Source organism: Trichechus manatus, unplaced genomic scaffold, assembly GCF_000243295.1.
Source record: "Trichechus manatus latirostris isolate Lorelei unplaced genomic scaffold, TriManLat1.0 scaffold00047, whole genome shotgun sequence".
Taxonomy (NCBI): Eukaryota; Metazoa; Chordata; class Mammalia; order Sirenia; family Trichechidae; genus Trichechus; species Trichechus manatus.
In genome coordinates this window covers 754,388-778,726 of record NW_004443983.1, presented here as the reverse complement: position 1 = coordinate 778,726, position 24,339 = coordinate 754,388, and positions in this window count along the sequence as shown.

Genomic DNA, 24,339 nt, shown 5'->3' with positions numbered 1-24,339 from the left:
GTCCATACTCTATTCAATATTCTTCACCAATACCATAGTTTGAATGCATCTGTTCTACTTCTGTCTTCTTTTTTCACTGTCCAGTTTTCACATGCATATGAGACAATTGAAAAGACCATGGCTTGGGTCAGGTGTACCTTAGTCATCAAATTATGTCTTTGATTTTTAAAACTGTAAAGAGGTCTTTGCAGCATATTTGCTTGATGCAGTACATCATTAGATTACTTGACTGGAGCTTCCATGGACTGTGGGACATATAACGGTAGACATTTTTCACAAGAAGTTAAAAACATTGAAAGATACAAGCAACATGTAAAAGAGTTTTTATCAGAAGGTAAATTTAGTGTGTCAGAGAAAGAAAGCATGTTACATTTAGTACTTTTTTAGTTTTAACAAATAGAAATTTATGTTTTTCACAGTATAGTAGGCTAGAAGTCCTAATTCAGGGCGCTGGCTCTAGGGAAAGTCTTTCTCTGACTGTTGGCTCTGGGGAAAGGTCCTTGTCTCTTCACCTTGGTTCCTGTTTCTTTGGAGATCTTATTTGTCCTGGCATCAATCTTCCCCCATCTCTGTTTCTCTTCCTTGTGTGTTTAATTTCTTTCATATCTCAAAAAGTTTGACTCAAGATACACCTTGCACTCATCCTATCTCTTAACATAACAAAGACAACCCAGTCCCAGATGGGATTAAAACCACAGGCATAGAGGTTTGGATTTACAAACATATTTTAGGGAGCCACCACTCATCTGTCAGTTTGTTGTGCTGTGGTGGCTTGCGTGTTGCTGTGATGCTGGAAGCTATGCCAATGGTATCTCAAATACCAGCAGCATCACCCATGGTGAAAAGGTTTCAGAAGAGCTTCCAGGTTAACACAGATGAGGAAGAAGGACCTGACAGTGTACTTCTGAAAAAAAATGTCCAGTGAAAGCCTTACGAATACCAGCAGAACATTGTCTGATATAGTGCCAGAAGATGAGCCCCTCAGGTTGGAAGTCACTTAAAATATGACAAGAGAAGAGCTGCTTCCCCAAAGTAGAGTTGACCTTAATGACGTGGATGGAGTAAAGCTTTTGGTACCTTCATTTGCTGAGATGGCAATACTCAAAATAAGAAGAAACAGCTGCAAACATCCATTAATAATCAGAACACGGAATGTACCAAGTATGAATCTAGAAAAATTGGAAGTAGTCAAAAATGAGATGGAATGCATAAAGATCCCCATCCTAGGCATTAGTGAGTTGAAATGGACTGATACTGGACATTTTGAATTGGACAATCATATGATCTACTATGCTGGGGAAGACAAATTGAAGAGGATGGTGTCACATTCATTGTCAAAAAGAACATTCAAGATCTATCCTGAAGTACAATTCTGTCAGTGATAGGAAAATATCCATATACCTACAAGGAAGACCAGTTAATACGACCATTATTCAAATTTACACACCAACTACTAAGGCTAAAGAGGAAAAACTGAAGATTTTTACAAACTTCTGCAGTCTGAAATTGATCAAAAATGCAATCAAGATGCATAGATAATCACTGGTGATTGGAATGAGAAAGTTGGAAACAAAGCCTAAGGATCTGTAGTTGGAAAATATGACCTTGGTGATAGAAACGATGCTGGAGATTGCCTGATAGAATTTTATAAGTCCAAGGAGTTAGTCATTGGAAATATCATTTATCAACAACATAAACTGACTGTACATGTGAACTTCGCCAGATGGAATACACAGGAATCAAATTGACTACATCTGTGGAAAGAGACGATGGAGAAGCTCAACATAATCACACAGAACAGATTGTGGAACAGACCATAAATTGCTCATATGCAAGTTCAAGTTGAAGTTGAAGAAAATTAGAACAAGTCCATGATAGTCTTAATACAACCTTGAGTATATCCCAGCTGAATTTAGAGATCAGCTCAAGACTAGATTTGACCCATTGAACACTAATGACCAAAGACCAGGCAAGTCGTGGGATGACATCAAGGACGTCATATATGAGGAAAGTCATTAAAAATACAGGAAATAAAGAAAATACCAAAATGAATATAAAAAGAGACTCTGAAACTTGCTCTTGAAAGTAGAGCCGCTAAAGCAAATGGAAGACACGATGAAGTAAAAGAACTGAACAGAAAATTTCAAAGGGCAACTCAAGAAGACAAAGTCAAGTATTATAATGAAATGTGAAAGACCTGAAGATAGAAAACCAAAAGAGAAGAACACGGTCGGCATTTCTCAAGCTGAAAGAACTGTAGAAAAAATTCAAGTATTGAGTTGCAGTTTTGAAGGATTCTATGGACAAAAAGTTGGATGACACAGGAAGCATCCAAAGAAGATGGAAAGAATACAGAGTCACTGTACCAAAAAGAATTGGTCAACGTTCAACCATTTCAGGAGGTAGCACATGATCAAGAACTAATAGTATTGACAGAAGAAGTCCAAGTTGCACTGAAGGCATTGGCAGAAAAACAAGGTCCAGGAATCTATGGAATACCAGTTGAGATGTTTCAACAAACACATGAAACATTGGAAGCACTCACTTGTCTATACTAAGAAATTTGGAAGATAGCTACCTGGACAACCAACTGGAATAGGTCCATATTCATGCCCATTCCAAACAAAGGTGATCCAACAAACTGTGGAAATTATTGAACAATATCATTAATATCACACACAAGTAAAATTATGCTGAAGATAATTCAAAAACTGTTGCCACAGTACAACTGCCAGAATTTCAAGCTGAATTCAGAAGAGGACGTGGAACAAGGTATATCATTGCTAATGTCAGATGGATCGTGACTGAAAACAAAGAATACCAGAAAGATGTTTACCTGTGTTTAATTGACTATGCAAAGGCATTCAACTGTATGGATCATAACAAATTACGGATAACATTGCAAAGAGTGAGATTTCCAGAACACTTAATTGTGCTCATGAGGAGCCTGTACCTAGATCAAGAGGCAGTTGTTGGAACAGAACAAGGGGCTATCATATGGTTTAAAAAGAGGAAAGGTGTGCATCAGTGTTGTACCTTTCACCATACCTATTCATTCTGTATGCTGAGCAAATAATCCGAGAAGTTGAACTATATGAAGAAGAACACAGCATTAGGATTGGAGGAAAACTCATTAACAACCTGTGATATGCAGATGACACAACCTTGCTTGCTGAAAGTGAAGAAGACTTAAAGCACTTGCTGATGAAGATCAAAGACTACAGCCTTCAGTGTGGATTACACCTTAATATAAAGAAAACAAAAATCCTCACAACTGGACCAATAAGCAACATTGTGAAAAATGGAGAAAATGTCAAAGTTGTCAAGGATTTTATTTTACCTGGCTTCACAACTCAAACCCCTGGAAGTAAGCAGTAGGGTGTTTATATTCAAGTTGTCAGCAGAGTAAGGTGAATAATAATTGAATGGAGATAAACCAAGTATAGCAGAGGATAAAGATAAGACTAAATTTTGAAATCAACATTCCTCTAAGCCTTGGTTTGGGGTCTCCTCCTTGAGTTAATGCAATTAACAAATGAATTAAAGATGATCAGACTTGGATTAATAGTTGGCATTGTGAGCTTCTCATTGGAGGATGGATTAAATGGCTCTATTAGTTGTTCAAATGAAGGGAAAAAAAAGAGAGAGAGAAAGGTCCAATAGGGAAGGGTTTGTGTGCTTAAAAAAAAAAAAAAAAGGAGAAGTTTTGCTTAATCAAGAACATCTTTGATATATTAATATATTGCTTCTTCTGAAGACATGGTTACAAAAGCAGAGAGAAATCATGATTCCGCATAATCTTCCTTGTCCAGCTTTTTATCATCAGTGGAGAAAAAAGCCCAAGAGAGTAGGATAGGGAACTCAGCATATACTGACATCAACATGATTTCCTGATGATTTTAACATCTCGTTCATAATTTTTCTCTCCACTTATCCCAGCCATCTGCCTCCCATACTCCACTAGCCATGCTGGAGATTTTTATGCTTTTTCAGCATTTACTATTTCCGATCATAAACTTCACAAATATCTAAAATAAATATTTTACTGCCATTTTGAAGCTAATAATATTTAGGATAACATGTTAAATACCTTGTCATCTGTCAAAAAAGTTAATAAATGAGGATCTACAATTTAACTCAGGTCTAGGTAACTACAGATTTTGCTTCTTAAACTATTGTGTGATATATCCCAATAGATTACTTTCTGATTCATTTCTATATAACATGTTTTAAGTTAAATTTTAAAACAAAACAGCAAAATGTTCTACTTTCATCACAAAATAATTATTGTTTTATCAAGAAGCTCCCCTGAATTTTTTAAGTATACTACTAGTTCCACTAGTATTTGTTACCTATGTATCATTGTGCCATTATCATATTCTGAATTGTCTATGCTATAAAACATACAGAAGTCAGATCTTTCCAAAGATACCTGTCTTAGGCTGGGTTCTTTAGAGAATCAACATCAGTGAAGTATATATATATATATATATATATAGAGAGAGAGAGAGAGAGATAAAGAGTGGGGTGGATTTATATCAAGGAAATGGCTCATGTGGTTACAGAGGCTGGAAAGCCCCAAGTCCATGGCTTAGGCTGGAGGCTTCTTCTGACTCATATAGTGGCAGGGGCTGGCAAACCCAAGATAGGTAGGTCAGACAGCAGGCCTCTGACTCACAGGCTGCAGAGGCTGACAAATCCCAATATTGGCAAGTAACCTGCTAGCTCAAGTCCCTGGAGGTCAGGTGAGGAGCCAGCTGCAGGATCCAGAGCGAGCAAAAGCTGTTTGTTAAAGCTATCCACTTGTGATATTTCTGTTACAGCAGCACTAGATAACTGAGACAGAATTTGGTACCGGGAGTGGGTGCTGCTCTAACAGATACCTACAATGTGGAATCGGTTTTGGAATTGAGAAATGGGTTGAAGCTGGAAGAGTTTTAATGTGCCTAATAGTAGAAGCCTAGAGTGCCCTGAAGAGACTGTTGGTGGAATTATGGATGTCAAAGACAATTCTGGTGAGGGCTCAGAAGGAAATGAGGAGAGCTATAAAACCAGAGACAGCACAGACTTAGAGAAGCAGCACCAAAGAAACAGCGGCCAGCAGAGCCAGGAGACTACTGTGAAATAGCAGGGGAACTGACCCATGGAGCAAGAAACCTGAGTGCCCTTGAGCAGGAGGCTTACTGGTGGAATGGGGTACCTCTGGGCACTTACTGGTAGAGCTAAAGAGCTTTGTAACACTTGCCTGAGCAGAGCAGAGGCTGGACTGACTCAAGAGACCGGAGGGGCTGAGGGGCTGAGAGGGTGGGAACAGGAATCAGAAGCTTAAGAGACAAGGTGCACAGGAAGCAGAGCTGCCTTGGTCTCAAAGGGTATGGCCATGACTTCTGGGGTCTCAGAGTGGAAACGTGGTCTGCTGGGTCTCAAAGAGTGGGGCTACAATGTCTTAGGTTTCATACAGTCAGATTTTCACAAACTTGGCTCTGGAATGTGGGGCTACCATTCCCAAGTGCCAGTGGGATGAGGCCAGATCCGCTGCCCAAAGCTGAAGGGGCAGTGCTGCCATGCCAAAGGGTCAGAAGAAGTACACTGCCATGCCCAAGGGGCAGAAGGACAGGGCCTGCTGGGGCCGATGGTGTAGGGTCGTCACTCAGACAGACTAGGAGAATGCGGCCACTTAAATCCGAGGGAGCAAATTTGCTGTCCCAGTGGGCCTGGAAGGCAGAGCTGAAGCCCAAAGCCAAAGGGCCTTCACTCAGAATCCGGAGAATGTGGTCAGAGTCTGAAGGGCAGGGCCATTGCCTAAATGATCTAAGAGATCAGAGGATTATTTTCAAGCCTTAAGAACTAATATAATGTGTTCTGCTGACTTTCTTGGTGCTTGTTATCCCCTCTTTCCTCCACTTTCTCCAATTTTTAAAGGAAATGTCTACCTTGTACCTGTTCCACCATTGTACTTTGGAAGCAGATAACTTGTATTCTAGATTTCACAGATGAAGATGAATTTTACCCCAAAGTTGATTTAAGACTTTTGGGATGATATGATGGGGTGAATGTGTTTTACATGTGGCAAAGATATTAATTTGTGGGGGGGCAAAGAGTAGAATGTTATAGATAGAATTGTGTCCCCCAAAGATGTATATTAACTTGTCTAGGCCATGATTCTCAGTATTGTGTGGTTTATCCACCATTTTGTGATCTGATGTGATTATCCTATGTGTTGTAAATCCTAATCTCTATGGTGTTAATGAGGCAGAACTGAGGCAGATATGTTAATGAGGCAGGGCTCAATCTACAAGACTGAGTTGTATCTTGAGTCAATCTCTTTCGAGATATAAAAGAGAATCAAGCAGACAGGAGAGGGACCTTGTACCACCAAGAAAGAAGAGCCAGGAGAAGAGTACATCCTTTGGACCTTGGATGCCTATGCTGAGAAGCTCCTAGACCAGGGGCAGATTGATGACAAGGATTTTCCCCCAGAGCCGACAGAGACAGAAAGCTTTCCTCTGGAGTTGGCACCCTAAATTCGGACTTCTTGCCTTCTAAACTGTGAGAGAATAAATTTCTGTTAAAGTGATCCACTTGTGGTATTTCTGTTGTAGCAGCACTAGATAACTAATATAATACCATTTCTGAATATTAAGGTAGAAAACTTAAAACATGAATTAACGTAAAGACAATGCTATCTGGGCCAAAAGTTCCAAGGAGATATTTGTAGTATGTATTAAGAAAATAGCTCATTGAGATTAGAAATTTTTTGTCTGAAAATGGTTTAAATTCTTTTCAAAACTTAAAAATTTAAGTTAAAAATATCACTGAAATTAGTGGTATGTCTATTGAGAAAAATGACAAAGTGCATTTCATTTAGCAATCTTTGATATTTAGAGTCACATAACCAATCTCTATGTGTGGCCAAAGAGGCTGTGACAGAGTAGATGCACCAGAAAGCCTGGCTGTTCATGACCATTTAAATGATTGATCTAATTGCAGCCTGATTCATCATATTGCTACTGTGGAAATTAACCACAATAATTCAGAGTGGTATTTTATGTTTCAAACTAGTCACATACAGAAAACCTTTCATAAATGGGTAACAACATAATTCCTTATACTCCAGTGTACTGACTTAGGTAATTAGGAGGTTGCCTCTAATTTATTTTCTCTTTTTTTGAACATTGGGTATGTCCGTGAGGAGCACTGGTGGCACAGTGGTTAAGGGCTTGGCTGCTAACTAAAAGGTCAGTGGTTTGAACCCACCAGCCACTCTGCAGGAGAAAGATGTGGCAGTCTGCTCCTATAAAGATTACAGCCTTGGAAACCCTATGGAGCAGTTCTGCTTTCCTACAGGGTCACTATGATTCAGAATTGACTCACAGCAAGGGGTTATTTGGGTATGTCCATGAATTGAAATATGTAACAGATATTTTCAAAAGGCTTATTTGCAATTACATAGGATCTAAGCTATGAGTGTGTCAGGGTCGTATCTTTTCACCATAGTTACTCAGTCTGTATGTTGAGCAAATAATTCGAGAAGCTGGACTATATGAAGAAGAATGTGGCATCAGGATTGGAGGAAGACTCATTAACAACCTGCCATATGCATGACACAACCATGCTTACTGATAGTGAAGAAGACTTGAAGCACTTACTGATGAAGATCAAAGACTACCGCCTTCAGAATGTATTACACCTCAACATAAAGAAAACAAAAATCCTCACAACTGTACCAAGAAGCACCATCATGATGTATGGAGAAAATATTGAAGTTGTCAAGGATTTCATTTTACTTTGATCCACAATCAACACTCATGGAAGCAGTACGCAAGAAATCAAACCACGTATCGCATTGGCAAATCTGTTGCAAAAGACTGCTTTAAAGTGTTGAAAAGCAAAGATTTCACTTTGAGGATTAAGGTGCACCTGATCCAAGTCATGATATTTTCAGTCACCTCATATGCATGTGAAATCTGGGCAGTGAGTGAGGAAGACCAAAGGAGAATTGATGCCTTTGAATTATGGCGTTGGGGAAGAATATTGACTATACCATGAAATGCCAGAAGAATGAACAAATCTGTCTTGGAAGTAATACAGCCAGAGTGCTCCTTGGAAGGGAAGATGGAGAGACTTTGTCTCAGGTACTTTGGTCATGTTTTCAGGAGGGACCAATCCCAGGAGAAGAACATCATGCTTGGTAAGGTAGAGGGTCAGTGAAAAAGAGGAAGTCCCTTGATAAGACGGACAGACACAGTGACTGCAACAATGGACTCAAACACAGCAGTGATTGCGAGAATAGTGCAGGACCGCCCAGTGTCTTTTTCTGTTGTACACGGTGTCGCTGTGAGTCTAACCAACTCAATGGCACCTAACAACAACAGCAAGCTATGAATAAGTAAAGACCATTGTGAGTACTACTGGTTTACTTGTCACAATTTGACTTTTAAAAAATAAATTGTTTTTGAAAGGAAAATCTGGGGAAAATGTTCATTTGTGTATCTAGTGATTTGTTTGGAAATAATAAAGTACTTTAAATGCCCATCTTCCTAAATTAATATTGTCTTCATTTATTAAAATGACTATCACAGATGAGTATCAAAACTGTAATGATGATTCTTGTTCACAGTTTATAATACTCTGAAATAATCTGCAGGGTCATTTAACAAATGAATATTAGTCTCATGATCACATCAAATACATTGCCATATCTAAATTTTATTAACCAAAAAAACCAAACAAACCTGTTGCCATTGAGTCGATTCCAACTCACAGAAACCCTATAGGACAGAGTAGAACTGCCCCATATGGTTTCCGCCTGCGCCACCAGGGCTCCCTATTAATCAAAAATAAGGTTTATCATTTTCATAGAAACTATAAAAAGTGAGGAAAACTATAAAGAAAAAAAGATTGCTTGTGATTCCACTATTCAACATTAATATTTAACTATATATGTATGTGAAACTAGGGGATTAACTGCAGTTCTGGCACAACTATAGGCAATCTTGTTTTTGCATGTTTATGTAAGATAAACGATCTTTTATCTTTAAATTCTAGATACATTTTTTCTATATAGGGCAAATTACTTTTGTGTGGAAATTTGTTGCATAATGTCTTAGTTATCTAGCATTGCTATAACAGAAATACCACAAGTGGATGGCGGCTTTAACCAACAAATTTAGTTTCTCATAGTTTAGGAGGCTAGAATTCTAAAATCAGGGCACTGGCTCTAGGGGAAGGCTTTCTCTGTCTGTTGGGTCTGGAGGAAGGTCCTTGTCTAACTTTCTGCTCCTCGGCAGTCTTAATGTGGCATGGTGTCTCTCTTCCTCTATCCCTGCTTCTTCCTGGATTGTTTTAATCTCTTTTCTGTCTCAAAAGAGATTGACTCAAGACAAACCCTGCCCTAATCCTACCTTATTAACATAAGAAAGACAACCCATTCCCAAAGAGGATTATAACCACAGGCATAGAGGCTAGGATTTACAACACATATTTTGGGGGGACACAATTCAATCCATAACACATACATGAAACAATACGGATATTTCAAAGCAAAATTTTCAGGGCTGAGAGTCTTATATAAGTAAAGTAGATATATAATTCCAACTTCTGAGCCAGAACTGCAGCAAAATATTGTTTAATAATTGAAGTGTAATAATAATGACATGTTAATGACAGTATATTCATCATGTAAAACAAGGAATGTTTCAAACCTAAGTAATGACATTGATAGAAAGAAACATTGACAATGAAAAAATATTTCAAATTAAAGTGTTTAAAGTAAGTGCAATAATTTTAAATAAGATGTTTTTAAAACTAAAACTTAAACTATTTTATATTGTAATTAAGACAGTCATTGCAGATAATGTAGAAAAGTAGAAAGAAAAATATCACTATCATATATCACCAGACCTTCTCGTATCTTTCTTTCTCATCTCTTCCATTTTACACTAAGCCAAAAATGACCAGTTTATATGCCAAGGCAAAATCTTCCTGAATCCCAGTTCTGTATATCCTACTTCCTACTGAAAATCACTAAAGCCTATGGCACCTTAAGATAACCCTAATTTGGGCAGAACATGTCAATAGCAAGTCATAAACTGGGGGAAGATAATATAAAAGAAAAAGATATTCACACTTTTCTCCATCCCTCTGGAATATACGCTGTAATTTAGGTCTCTTTCAGGTACCTAACAGGCACAGACCAAGAAAATTTATATGGGTCTGCATTTTTTTTCCGGCTGAGTTTGACCTTCTCTAATCTTTTCTCTTCTAGGATCCAGAGACTTCTTCCTCTGAAATGATTGAAAAGATGACTATAAGTTAGTAAATATTTCCCAAAGAGATACATTTAATCACTTTTTTAAAACAATAGAACCTCCTGGTTTTTATATTGGTATAAGGTACATTCTTAGGAAGACTATATAGTATAGCTTACTTATATTAAGGAAGCTCTTGCCTAGTGAACTTCACGTAAGCATACTTAAGACTTTCTATAGGAAGGGAAACCTTATTCCCCAGTATTTAGGCAAAGTGGTCTCCACAAGGTTATGTGAACATTTCAATCCCCTGAAGTGCCAGAAGAAAATACAACTTGTATTTTTATTTATTGTCATCTCATTCCTTTTTGATTTCTGTTTCTATTTACGTGTTTCATAATGAACCTATTATTAAAAAATCAATGCAAAGTTGGCTAATATTTAACAAATATATGTTTCTGTGGTAAATGGAATTATATTTTAAATAGTAGAGGTAAGCATTAGCAAGTGTATACCAAAATTGAATTTGAGAAAAGATAAATAAAAACTTAGCCTGTTGCGCAGAGGTTAAAGTGTTTGGCTGCTAAGGGAAAGGTCCACAATTCGAACTCACCAGTTGCTCTGCTGGAGAAAGATGTGGCAGTCTTCCTCCGTAAAGATTACAGCCTTGGAAACCCTCTGGAGCATTTCTATTCTGTCTTATAGGGTCACAATGAGTCAGAATCGACTCGACAACAATGGGTTTTGGGTTTCATGTTAACATTCCTGAATATGAGGGCTGCATTCTTTGTACCACCTGTCTGTAAGTTTGTCGTACTGTGGTCACTTGCATGTTGCTATGATGCTGGAAGCTATGCCACCAGTATTTCAAATACCATCAGGGTCGCCCATGGTGCACAGGTTTCAGCGGAGCCTCCAAACTAAGACAGACTAGGAAGAAAGGCCTCGCAATCTACTTCCAAAAATTAGCCAATGAATACCCTATGAATCACCACAGGAAATCTTATGGACAACCCTATTGTCTGACATAGTGCTGAGTTATTAGCGCCTAAGTTGGAAGGTATTCAAAATACACAATAGCTGCAACAATGGACTCAAGCATAGGAATGATTGATCATGAAGATGGTGCAAGACCAGGCAGCAGTTTATTCTGTTGTACATAGGGTTGCCATGGATTGGAGCTGACTCAATGGCAACTAACAACAACATTCTCTGCACAGCCTGTATTTTTAAAATTTATTTTCTTATTAAAATGGTAGTAAAGACCACATACTTTTATCAGCTATAATGCTGAACTACTGTTAATATAGTGGCTGCTCATTTAGTTACAGGAGGCTCTGAAGAGCTTTTCAAGTTAGGTTCTTAGTAAGATACAATACAGACTTCTAAATAGTTTCCTTTTATAACTTGGTACCAATCTAGTAACAAAGGTTTAAAATTTTGCATACTGTGCTTGATTTTCCTTTTCAACAATGAATAGTAGTATTTAGAGTACACCTTTGCCAGTGAATGCGCCACAGCTTTATTTAGATGAGGACTAGGCATGGCACAGAGAAATATTAACATGCTTTTGTCTACCCAGCACAAAGTAATATGTCAGTCTGCTTCACGGGATGATAAAAATCACCTCCTACCAGCCTCAACGTAAATTCCTTTAAAATTAGACCAATCTAGATTTGAACTAACAATTGAACTGCTCTCTAATCTCAGGTAAATATAAGTAAAACACATGCACAAGGATTATGGCCTGGGTATTTCCAGCTGGGACTTAATCTTTGCATTTGTTTAACTATACACTCCAAAAGGATTTCTGTCTGAGAGCTGCAACTATTTGCTCTGCCTAGAATCCTGGAATTTGTGGCTTTCACATTTAGTTACGTTGGATACAAGTTGTTTACAGGATAGGTTGTAATAACCTCTAAATTCCCAAAGGCAGAGCTATTCAGGTGGTATGACCCATCATTCTGTTGAAAGCTCTATGTAACTTAACAGAAAGGACCAACATTTTTATGTTCATTAATCTGTTTAAGTTTTCCATTTCTGGAGGTTTTCAATTGTGGCAGTTTATATTTTGTAAGGAAATCATCCATTTCTTCTGTTTTCAAATGCATACCACTGAGTTAGATGCAAGTATTATTTTAATTTCACCTTTTTCTCTGCCTGGGTATTTGTTTTCATACTTAATTTTATGTCTCTCTTCTGTCTCTCTCTCCTTCTCTCTTGTTATAATAACAAGAGTTTTAACTACTTTACTGGCCATTCCAAAAAACCAGCTTTTGAATTTACTTGCTACTAATTTTGGTTATTTATTTTCTGCTTCGTTAATTTCAGCTTTTATCATTAATTTCGGCTTTTATCTTTATTAATGTTATTGAGTTTCTCTGTTTCATGTCTCTCTTTTCTAATTTGTATGTGTACTTATTTTATTTTCACTTTAGTCTTCTTTAATACTAAAGGAATTCAAGGTGACACATTTTCCGAGCACAGCTTTTACTGTATCCCATAGATTGTCAGTATGCAGAATTCTCTTTTCAAAGACTTCAGTGTATGTTGCAATTTTCTGTTGGTTTCCTCTTTGTTTCATGGATTATTTAGGTGTCTGTTTCTTAATGTTAAAGGCATAAAGAAGCTTTGGCCACCTTTTCATTATTTAGTTCCAATTTTCTGAGATTCTTATAGAAGGATCTAGCCTGTAAGTTCTTGTTTTTGATTTGTGGAGTTTATTTGTGGCCCCAAAAAAAGAAAAATCAAATATTTTGTAAGTGTTTCATGGGACAATAAGAAAAAAATATGCATTCTCAATTTGAGGGATGTAGAGTTTCATATGCACACGTGTGTATATGTGTATTCTAGGTTATTGGTTTTTTAAAAATTCAATTCTTATATACGCTTAACTTTTGCTTGCTAGATATGGCCAAGACAGAAAGAGGAATATTTTAGTCTTCTACTTTATTTTTTATCAAATTCTTCTTGCATTTTAATAGCTTTTGCCACACTTATTTACTTGTTATTTTGTGGCATATACCGTTTTTTGAATGTTTTACTTTTTTCACAAATTGTCAAATTTATTATTAAACATTCTTTAATTTCACCTTCTTTGATTCTTTGAATCTTAAATTCCTCCTTGTTTGTCTGATCCTACTTTTTTTTCCTATTTGCATTTTTTCTTTATTTCTTTGCTTTAGACATGTTTCCTATAAGCATCATTTTTGAGGGGACATCACCTGATGATCTTTATATTTTAATTGGGAAATTCAGACCCTTCACATTTAGAGTAATGAATGATATGCTTTATTTTCTTCTTTTCTACCTTGCTTTAAGTTTCCTATTTATTTTACATTCTGGTTGTTTTTTAATTCACTTTTTTCTTATCATTGTTGATTTTATTGGTTACTATGCATTCAATTATTTTTCCTCTGGTTAATTTGACACTCCTTCAGCTTCTGTGGAAACCCTGTTGGTGTAGTGGTTAAGAGCTACGGCTGATAACCAAAATGGTGGCAGTTTGAACCCACCAGCCACTCCTTGGGAACCCTATGGGCAGTTCTTCTCTGTCCTGTAGGGTTGCTATGAGTCAGAATTAACTCAGCGCAACAGGTTTTTGGTTTTCAGCTTCTGTGTTTGCTTCTGTTTACATGTTATATCTTCTAGATTCCTTCTCTTAACAATTTATCTTTTTCCTTTTGTTTTCTGTGACTTAATATTTTTCTCTTTGCTGTAAAAAATTGTTTTGCACTTGATATTCCAGGTTGTCCTAGAAGTGATTATGTTGTTCTTTGATTTATTAAATTATTTGGGTTCCTATTCTCTTTTGTGATCCAGAAAGGCTTTTTTTTTGTCCTGCATGAACCTGTTGTACTTGAGTTTCCTTAAATGTCCATCCCCCTCTATAAATTAAATTTATTGTCTGTGCAATGTGCTGTATTCACAAGTTCTTAATGAAGACCATTTGGAGCAGAGCACAGACCAGATCTGTTCTAATGGCGTGGTCAAGAGGTATTTATTACTCACAGAATAAACAGGACAGAAATGAGTACCACAGAAAACATCCTTGACAGCCGAGATTCCCTGAGGTTAGACTCCTGTCCCAGGGTGTCATGTATCACATTCATGCATGCCCCTGTCAAGCCATGGAGGAAGAATGCCAGAAACTCTCTCGCCTGGGGTTAAAACACTAACAGGACAGCCATGTATAAGCTCCAAACATGTATAGAGGCCAATTAGGGGAAAGAGGTTAAAAAAAAGTACAAGGCCCCTTGTGGGCAATGGATATTGTTCATTGCTCCCATTTAGGGTGGGTGACCATCTCCTGATGGCTGTTCTAGATTTTACTGGTGCCAGGAGAATTCCTTCTCCCTTTATCCCACCAAGATAGTTTAACAGAGTTCTGAGTTTCTTCATAGGGCAATCATCTCCCCCTAAGGCACATACTTTGTGTTCATTAGTAGCTCTTATGTATGTTAGTAGCTAGGGAGACAGTGAGAGATTATTGTACACCTGTGCACCCAGCAGTCTGGATCCTCTAAAACTCTATTTTATAATGCAAGTGTTTTGAGTAATCTTCCTCTTTGTAGCTGCTGGGCATCTGTAGATGTACTGCTGGTTTTCTTTGTTGGCTCCCTGAGGATCCAGTTCAGTTACTGGAGAACCCTAAGAGGTGGCATCTTGACCAGTAGTGGAAAAAAATCTTTGTCACTTGGGGGAAGCTATTCTGCTATTCCATCTCCTTATGTTCTTCCTGGACAGAGAAGATCCAGACATGATTCATTTTCCTCTTGGCATCTTGTGAGCAATGGGAGACCAGGAACAGAGGGGAGAGGGAAGGAGCAATGTTGACCTTTCTTAAGGGATACCACAGATCTCTGTGGGCCAGTTGTTACAAGTATCCACTGCTTTTTACTCCTCACCTTAGAGCTCTCTCAAGCTGGTCCAGACACTCATCTTGCCACTAGAATATAGCCCTTCACATATCCTCTAAGCCAAAATTTGCAAAGTATCTAACTTGAAACTTCCTATTTGAGCTAAGAATCTAGGGGAGTGAGGATGGGAGAAAAGCTATGTTCCCTTCCTTACTCCTCATAAAAAAATTATCAGGCTTGATGAATTAAGTGAAGTGTGTCACATTCGTAGAAACCATATTCCTGTTTTTTCTCGGGCCTTATATATGCCTTGAGCAGATTTCATATCCCCCATTGGCCTGGTCGTTGCTCATGCCCCCATTCTGAAGCAAGAATTCTCCTGTGTTTGGTTTTATAAATGTCTGGATATTTGACAATCTCATCCTAATCATATCAGTCACTTTATCACAAAATCTTTACAAGCTATATTTTCATTAAATTTGACCATTTTATTTCAAAGTGAAAATTAAATGCAGTTATGCTTCATTTAACATCCATGGTATGATCTTTGAAACAGGACGTTATGTGATTCGGGTGTTGTGCAAACACCAGATTGGATGCTGCTGCCTATGAGTCAAAGCATCCACTGTGTTATACGGTAAACTTTTTATTTGTAAGTAGGGAAAAACCAGAAAAACCAAACCCATTGCTGTCGAGTCGATTCTGACTCATAGCAACCCTAAGTAGGGAAATTCACATAAAATGATGATAGAAAGTACGGTGCAGCACTTACACAAGTATTTATTATATAGATATTTATTATGACTATCAAGGCATACGTATTATAGGTAATATAGGTACTTTATATGCCATTTTATATGCCTGGCAGTGCAATCACTTTGTATACAAGAGACACGTGATACACATGTTGCATGTGTAAAGTTGTTGCATTCACTACATCCAATTACATCCACTATGTCCCGTTCTCTGATCCTGATTTCTGAAATGCGTTATTACCTTACGGGACCATGGACGTATATAAGGCCAGACATTGCCCAAACAGACATTACGTAGCACGTAGCACATGACTATAGGTTTATCCTTGTAGTTGCAAATACCATTCAAAGTTTAGTTCTAACTAGCAAGCTAAAGTTGTATTTCATTGCAAGTTTTATAAAGAATTGAATTTCCTCATTAACATTCATGATTTGTAATAAATAAGGGAAGAAAAGTAGCTGCATAAAAATTTAATTTCTATCAGCTCAATGGTTGGAATTTTTAATTATGAAGTATCTTCCTCTGTGTCAAAGAATATTGCCCTTTTTCACGTTGTTATCTTGTTAATTATTGGTATTAGATGCCCTTCACTTTTTTTTCTCTTGATTAATCTTTGATTAATCAAAGTTTATCATCCTGAGAATATGAATATTCTTTGGAATACTTAATAATATTTAAAAATTCATCCAACTGATTCAAATTTTTGAATAACAGAGTTTAGCCACATCATTGAAAAATGAAGGTTCAAAGAAGAAAACTTACGATGTTGACAGTCCTTCTCTACAGCCCTGGTGATTTCTTTCCAGCAGAAAGATGATTTTTTTAAATTCTACCACACCATAATTAAAAAGGTGAAATTGGTCCTACCCTTTGTTTAAACTATATTCTTTTTGTGTCTATTTCTTTAATAAAAATTATTTACTTTTATTCTTCCTTCTAGAACATTCCTAGTTTCTCAGCCAGTGACTTCCTTTCTTCAAACTTCTATCTGATTCTTTTTCCTGAAACCTCTAAATTATCTTGTACATCTCTGTCAGAGTAATCTAAAAACAAAACTTTCATCAACTTCATAAAGCTTACCTAACTTCAAGTCACAGTAATTTTTCATAATTTTATAGGGAAAAAAAAAAGCACAGTTTAGGAGGATCTCAGAGTTTTGTGGTAACCCATGTTTACACATAAGCCCAAAACCCGCTGCATCGAGTCAATTACCACTCATAGTGACCTGGTAGGACAGAGTAGAACTTCCCCACAAAGTTTTCAAGGAGCAGCTGGTGGATTTGAACTGCCAACCTTTTGGTTAGCAGCCAAGCTCTTAACCACTGCGCCACTAGGGCTTTTGTTTGCGCATAGGATGTGCTATATGACAGGGCTGCCATATCATGTTTAATATGTGTGTTGTGCTGGGAAGGTTGTTGTTGTTGTTAAGTGCCCTCCAGTCGGTTCCAACTCATAGTGACTCTGTACACGACAGAACTAAACACTGTCCAATCCTGTGCTACCTCACAATCGTAGTCATGCTGGAGTCCATTGGTCCATTGTTGCAGCCACTGTGTCAATCCGTCTCATTGAGGATCTTCCTCTTTTTTGTGAAACTCTACTTTACCAAGCACGTTGTCCTTCTCCAGGGACTGATCCCTCCTGACAACATGTCCAAAGTATGTAAGATGTAGTCTTGCTATCCTTGCTTCTAAGGAGCATTCTGGTTGTACTACCAAGACAGATTTGTTCATTCTTTTGGTAGTCCATGGTATATTCAATATTCTTCACCAACACCATAACTCAAAGGCGTCATTTCTTCTTGGGTCTTCCTTATTCACTGTCCAGCTTTCACATGTATATGAGGGGATTGAAAATACCATGGCTTAATCTTCAGGATGACATCTTTGCTTTTCAACACTTTAAAGAGATGTTTTGCAGCAGATTTGCCCAATGCAAGGCATTGTTTGATTTCTTGACCGCTGCTTCCATGGGTATTGATTGTGGATCGAAGTAAAATGAAATCCTTGACAACTTTAATCCTTTCTCCATTTATCTTGATGTTGTTTATTGGTCCAGTTGTGAGAATTTTTGTTTTCTTTATGTTGAGGTGTAATCCATACTGAAGGCTGTGGTCTTTGATCTTCATCAGTAAGTGCTTCAAGTCCTCTTTGCTTTCAGCAAGCAAGGTTGTGCCATCTGCATAACACAGGTTGCTAATGAGTCTTCTTCCAATCCTGATGCCCCATTCTTCTTCATATAGTCCAGCTTCTTGGATTATTTGCTCAGCATACGGATTGAATAGGTATGGTGAAAGGATGCAACCCTGACACACACCTTTCCTGACTTTAAACCACGCAGTATCCCCATGTTCTGTCTGAACAACTGCCTCTTGATCTATGTACAGGTACCTCATGAGCACAATTAAGTGTTCTGGAATTCCCATTCTTCTCAGTGTTATCCATAATTTGTTACGATCCACACAGTTGAATGCCTTTGCATAGTCAATAAAACACAGGTAAACATCTTTCTGGTATTCTTTGCTTTCGGCCAGGATCCTGAAATTTCTGGCAGTTCTGGCAGTTCCCTGTTGACATACTGCTACAGCCACTTTTGAATGATCTTCGGCAAATTTTTACTTGCTTGAGATAGTAATGATACTGTTTGATAATTTCCACATTTGACTGGATCACTTTCTTGGGAATAGGCATAAATATGGATCTCTTCCAGTCGGTTGGCCAGGTAGTTGTCTTCTAAATTTCTTGGCATGGACAAGTGAGCACTTCCAGTGTTGCATCCCTTTGTTAAAACATCTTAATTGATATTCTGATAATTACTGGAACCCTGTTTTTCACCAAAGCCTTCAGTGCAGCTTGGACTTCTTCCTTCAGTACCATCGTTTCCTGATCATATGCTACCTCTTGAAATAGTTGAACGCTGACCAATTCTTTTTGGTATAATGACTCTGTGTATTCCTTCCATCTTCTTTTGATGCTTCCTGTGTCATTTAATATTTTCCCCGTAGAATCATTCACTATTGCAATTCAAGTCTTGAATTTTTTCTTCAGTTCTTTCAGCTTGAGAAATGCCGAGTGTGTTCTTCCCTTTGGGTTTTCTATCTCCAGCTCTTTGTACTTGTCATTATAATACTTTACTTTGTCTTCTCAAGCTGCCCTTTGAAATCTCCTGTTCAGTTCTCTTACTTCATCGTTTCTCCCTTTTGCTTTAGCTACTTGACGTTCAAGAGCAAGTTTCAGAGTCTCTTCTGACATCCATTTTGGTATTTTCTTTCTTCCCTGTCTTTTTAATGATGTCTTGCTTTCTTCATTTATGATGTCCTTGATGTCATTCCACAGCTTGTCTGGTCTTCAGTCATTAGTGTTCAACGTGTCAGATCTATTCTTGAGATGGTCTCTAAATTCAGGAGGGATATAATCAAGTTCGTACTTTGGCTTTTGTGGCCTTGTTCTAATTTTCTTCAGTTTCAACTTGAACTTGCATATGAGCAATTGATGGTCTGTTCAGCAGTCAGCCCCTGGCCTTGTTCTCACTGATGGTATTGAGCTTTTCCATCGTCTTTTTCCACGTAAGTAGTTGATTTTGATTCCTATATATTCCATCTGGCGAGGTGCATGTGTATAGTTGCCGTTTATGTTGGTGAAAAAAGTTATTTGCAATGAAGAAGTCATTGGTCTTGCAAAATTCTATCATGTGATCTCTAGCATCATTTCTATCACCAAGGCCATATTTTCCAACTACTGATCCTTCTTTGTTTCCAGCTTTTGCATTCCAATTACCAGTAATTATCAATGCATCCTGATTGCGTGTTCGATCAATTTCAGACTGCAGAAGCTGTTAAAAATCTTCCATTTCTTCATCTTTGACCTTAGGGGTTGTTGCATAAATTTGAATAATTGTTGTGTTAACTGGTTTTCCTTGTAGGGGTATGGATATTATCCTATCACTGACAGTGTTGTCTTCAGGATAGATATTGAAATGTTCTTTTTGACAATGAATGCAACGCCATTCCTCTTCAAATTGTCATTCCTGGCCATATGACCATATGATTGTCTGATTCAAAATGGCCGATACCAGTCCATTTCAGCTTACTAATGCCTAGGATGTCTATGTTTATGCATTCCATTTCATTTTTGATGGTTTCCAACATTCTTAGGTTCATACTTCATACATTCCATGTTCCAATTGTTAATGGATGTTTGCAGCTGTTTCTTCTCATTTTGAGTCGTGCCATATCAGCAAATTGAAGATCCCAGAAGCTTGACTCTACTCTACCTCATTAAGGTCAACTCTACTTTGAGTAGGCAGCTCTTCCCCAGTTGTCTTTTGAGTGCCTTGCAACCTGGGGAGCTCATCTTCTGGCACTATATCAGGCAGTGTTCCACTGCTATTCATAAGGTTTTCACCAGCTAATTCTTTTCAGAAGCAGACTGCCGAGTCCTTCTTCTTTGTCTGTCTTAGTCTGGAAACTCAGCTGAAACCTGTTCGCCATGGATGACCCTGCTGGTATCTGAATACAGGTGGCATAGCTTCCAGTATCACAGCAATAGCAAGCCCCCACAGTACAACAAACTGACAGACATGTGGGGGTGCTAGGAATAGAAAGACAGAAGGAAATTATTTCCACCCTTACTTTATATGTAATATTGTCCAAGGCTTTTCAGCGTGTCTTTATGTAGATTTTGTTTATTGCCAAGTTGTGAAGAAAAGGAAGTCCTTCTCCAATTCATGTTTCAGGCCACACTTCTCTCCTTCTTCAACCATATCTCAATGAATGGCACCCAACACATTTTCCCAAGTGTGATTCGTTGGCTGGTTTTTGTTTCTGTTTTAATGTATGTTGGATTTTGTGTCAATGTCATTTTTTTTTCTATAAATTGAAAACTACTAAAAATGTATGCTGTAAGGAAAATAGAATAGCATTGTAGTTACCTGTCTTTAAAAGTTTCTAGAATTATCTTGTGAAACAAGCTGGGCAAGGGCATTTTTTTTCAGGAGGTGAAAGTAGTATTTTGACAACTTTTTCTATTTTTATTGAAATTGATGCAATTTCAGTATTTTATACCTTGTAAAATCGCTTTGATCAAATATATATCCTGAGAAAAGTGAACATTCCATCTAGATTTTCAAAATTATTTTCATAATGTCAAAAAAAGTAATCTCATATTCTTTTAATTTCTTCTGTATTTTGGTATCAAATAAAATTTCTGTTGTTGTTGTTTTTAGGTGCTGGAGAGTCTGTTCCAACTCATAGCAACACTATGTACAACAGACTGAAACACCGCCCAGTCCTGTGCCATTCTCACAGTCATCATTATGCTTGAGCCCACTGTTGCAGCCACTCTGTCAGTCCATCACATTGAGGGTCTTGCTCTTTTTCACTGACCCACTTTTTTACCAAGCATGATGTCCTTCTCCAGGGACTGATCCCTCCTGATAACATGTCCAAAGTATGTGAGACAAAGTCTTCCCATCACTGCTTTTAATGAGCATTCTAGCTGTACCTCTTCCAAGACAGATTTGTTCTTTCTTCTGGCAGTCCATAGTATATTCAATATTCTTTGCCAGCATCATAATTCAAGGCATCAATTCTTTTTCGGTCTTTGTTATTCATTGTCCACCTTTCACATGCATATGAGGTGATTGAAAATACCATGGCTTAGGTTAGGCGAACTTTAGTCCTTAACATGTTTGCTTTTTAATGATTTAAAAGAGGTCTTTTGCAGCAGATTTGCCCAGTGAAATATGTCATTTGATTTCTTGACTGTTACTTCCATGGAAATTGATAGTGGATCCCAGTAAAATGAAATCCTTGACAACTTCAGTCTTTTCCCCATTTATCATGATGTTGCTTACTGATACAGTTGTGAGGAGTTTTGTTTTTCTTATGTTGAGGTATAATCTGTACTGAAGACTGTGGTCTTTGATCTTCATCAGTAAGTGCTTCAAGTCCTCTTCACTTTCAGCAAGCAAGGTTGTTTCATCTACGTATTGCACATTGTTAATGAATCTTCCTCCAATTCTGATGCCCTAGTCTTCTTCATATAGTCCATTTTCTTGGAGTATTTGTTTAGCATACAGATTGAATAGGTATGGTGAAAGGATACAACTCAGATGCACACCTGTCCTGATTTTAAAACATGAAGTATCCTCTTGCTCTGTTCTAATGACTGCCTCTTGGTCTAAGTACAGGCTCCTCATGAACACAATTGTTCTGGAATCCCCACTATTTGCAAGGTTATCCATAATTTGTTATGAGCCACAGAGTCAAATGCCTTTGTATAGTCAATAAAACACAGGTAAACATCTTTCTGGTATTCTCTGCTTTCAGCTAGGATCCACGTGACTTCAGCAATGATATCCTGGTTTCATCTCCTCTTCTGAATCTAGCTTGAATTTCTGGCAGTTCCCTGTTGATGTACTGCTGCAATAGCTTTTGAAAGATCTTCAGCAAAATTTTACTTGTGTGTGACATTAATGATATTGTTCAATAATTTCTGCATTCTGTTGAATCAGCTTTCTTTGGAATGGGTGCAAATATGGATCTCTTCCTGTCTATTGGCCAGGTAGCTGTCTTCCATATTTCTTGGCATAGACAAGTGAGCGCTTCTAGTGCTGCATTCGTTTGTTGAAATATCTCAGTTGTTATTCCATCAATTCCTAGTGCCGTGTTTTTCACCAATACCTTCAGTACAGCTTACCTCTTCCTTCAGTACCATCTGTTCTCAATCATATGCTAACTCCTGAAACCTTGGGATGTAGCTAAAGTAGCATTTGGTTTCGACCAGTTCTTTTTGGTACATTGACTCTGTGTATTCCTTTTCATCTTCTTTTGATGCTTCTTGCATCTTTAATATTTTCCCTGTATAATCCTGCAATATTACAACTCGAGGATTGAATTTTTCTTCAGTTCTTTCAGCTTGAGAAATGCTGAGTGTGGTTGAAAAAGTAGACTTGCCTTACTAGGTCTGTGAATTTGGACAAATTATTTAACTTCTCAGTTTGCCACCTATAAAGGGGATTGATAATAAAAGATCTTAAAGATTTTTAAGGAGTATATCCATTAGGGAAGGAGACTTGGTGGTGCAGTTTTTAAAGTGATCAACTGCTAACTGAAAGGTTAGCAGTTTGAAACCACCAGGGCTCCTTGGGAGACAGATGTGGCAGTCTGCTTCCATAAAGATTTACAGCCTTAGAGACTATGAGGTCTCTATGAGTTGGGATCAACTATATGACAGTGGATATGTTCATTAGCATATGTAAAGTGCTTAGAATATTACTTATTACATAAGAAGTACTATAGAAGGATTTGATATTGTGATTTTTGTTTATTTCTACATTAGCTTTCATTTTGTATATTTCAGCTTTATCTTGTTTGTCTTGAATAAGTTTTCTAAAATTTGCGCATTTTATTTTCCTTTCACGATCCAACTTTGTGAATCATATATTAAGTCTACTTTATTGTCTGGTTCTTATTAATCTTCTGTTTTCATCACTTTTCCCTTTCTTTCATTTTATTTTGTTGTTTCTACAACCAGCTAGTCGGGATTCTTAACTCATTTATTTCATTCTTTCTCATTTATTTTACAGGCAGTCCCTGGGTTAAGAATGTCTTACGTACAACCCGTAGTTATGAACCAACCCTCATAAAGCCTATTTCATTAAAACTTTGAGGTAAATATAATGGTTCATGATAACCAACAAGCATTACTTAGTGATTCTCATCAGAACATTATTATTATTATCATGTTAAAGATATTTCAGTGTATCTGGAAGTGTTTCTTTAATATTTTTTTAAGCATAGAAAGGTACCTACAAAGCCGTTGCCATCCAGTCAAGTCAATTCCAATTCATAGCAACCCTATAGGACAGAGTAGAATTTCCCTATAGGGTTTTCAAGGCTGTAATCTTTACAGAAGCAGACAAACAAATCTTTCTTCCTTAGAGCAGCTGGTGTGTTTGAAGCAGCTGTGTGCTTAGCCACTCCATCACCAGGAGTTAGTAACTTTTTATTTTCTGATATTAAATTAATGCCAATGTTATTGAATTTTGAACAGATGAGTTCTTTTATTTTTGAAATTTATTTAGATTTTTATTATGATGCAATATAATATCAATGGGAGCTTGAAAAGAAAAGATAAATTCTGTGTTTTTCTGGTTTTTGTCTTGGTTTATTTTTATTTTTATTTTTATTTTTTTATTGTACATCAGGTGAAGGCTTACAGAACAAATAGTTTCTCATGAAACAGTAGTCAACATGTTGTTTTATGACATTGGTTAACAACCTCACAACATATTAACCCTCTAACTTCTCACCCTTTTTTTTTCATGAAAATTCACATAGCCAAAGATACACCATTTCAAAAATTTCTACATACACAGTTCAGTGACATTGACTACACTCTTCCAATTGTGCTGTTATTCTCACTTAAGATAAAGGATTACAGAACAAAATAGTTTCTCATTTAACAGTTACT